Raw genomic sequence first — 1796 nt, 5'->3', positions numbered from 1 at the left:
CCTCTGCCCTTCAATTAACCCCACATGTGTTTATTGGCCAAGTTGGCACAATAAACTAACTACCTCACTGGGTATAAGATGTAGTAACATGGAAAAAAGCGAGGCATGTGAGGAGTCTTAAATGAAATGGTCCTGTTCTAAAGTTTAGCTGTATGTTTGCCTTTAATTGAATGACAAAAAAAAAAAACATACACAAAACTATGAAATACTATACAGTGTATTTTTAAGCCTCCACCAACACAGTTCTGCACATGAAATGCTATGTAGTCTACATAAGCATAATTTATTTTATTCTGAAGATTTTATGTATATGTCTTTCACAGTTAAGCTGCTGGGAAAATCAAGGCAAATTGTTTCCATATATAATTCTGATAACTAATTTCTTACATTGATTGGATTAGGGTAAAGGCACCCAGATATTTCCTCTGAAGGAAAGAAAGCTCAAGCTAAGAGATGGAACTGGGGGGGGAAATGTTCAGTGTCAACACATGCAAGAAGGTCGAGGAAGACATGATGAAAAGGATAAGATTCACAGCAGATTCAATTCAGGTGACCAGATTTTAACATTGGTAAAGCAGGACACTACATGTGACCTCCTCCCTGGGGGACAGACCACAGAAAAGTGGGTGAAGGGAGACGTCGGACAGGGCAAGATATGACAAAATAACAATTTGTAAATTATCAAGGGCTCATGAGGAAGGGAGGAGTGGGGAGGGAGGGGGAAAATGAGGACCTAATGCCAGGGGCTTAAGTGAAGAGGAAATGTTTTGAGAATGATGAGGGCAATGAATGTACAAATGCACTTTACACAATTGATGTATGTATGGATTGTGATAAGGGTTGTATGAGCCCCTAATAAAATGATTTTTAAAAAAGGGGGACACTATTGATAAAAACTCATATCCTGGTGAAATAGCCACATGGCAGCCAAAAACTGTATACCATAGCTTGTCGTGCATTCTTTTCAAAAATCGGGATTTTTTTAAAACACCGCGGGACGCGGAAAAAATTGTTAAAAATCGGGACAGTCCCACCAAAAGCAACAGAAAAAAGTAATGCGACAAAAAAAAAGAACAGTAATATTAAAAACATAGTATTAGAATCTATCCAAAACTAAGCACAGACAGAAAATATGTTGGAGGCAAGGGGTGCTCAACAGAGCATAAGCAGTCAAACTATATAATTGGCATCAGGGAGGGGTAGAAAATTTATTTGAAGAAATTATGTGCAGATTTTACCAAATTTAATGAAATTCTACCATTCAGCCTGAGATAGTTGAAGTTTATTGTGCCAACGTGGCCAATAAACACATATGAGTTTATTTGAAGGTGAGAGATAAATGGCTCAGTGAGGCTCGCCTTTCTAGTTCTTGGGTCTCTTGCTTTGGGATGGTCGGACCAAGCTGTAGCTGCCTCAGCCAGTTCCCTGCTTCAGCTGGCAAGGCTCACTTCCTGCAAGACATTCCCAAGGAGAAGCCACATGGACCTACCCCGATACAACCCTGGATGCTGGAGCAGCCCTGTGGAGACCCTTGCCAGCACTGAGATGCTTACAAATTCACTGACTGGGCTTTCCTCCTGCAGTCAGAATCATTGCATGTGTTTTGTGAGATGGAGGAGAACTTTGTGAATTGGTGTTGGACGTATGGGTTAATGTTGAACTTGTGGGCTTGGACAGCACTGGTTTGGGATGTTTTCTTGATGTGCACTTACCCTTTATATAAAAGTCTCTCTCATACATATGAGTTTCTGTAGATTTATTTCTCAAATGTACCCAGACTAACACACAGCCAAAAA

Source organism: Echinops telfairi, unplaced genomic scaffold (assembly GCF_000313985.2).
Source record: "Echinops telfairi isolate 266 unplaced genomic scaffold, ASM31398v2 ScPeMD7_7400;HRSCAF=8409, whole genome shotgun sequence".
In the NCBI taxonomy this organism is placed as follows: Eukaryota; Metazoa; Chordata; class Mammalia; order Afrosoricida; family Tenrecidae; genus Echinops; species Echinops telfairi.
Note: the sequence above shows the minus strand (reverse complement) of the source record.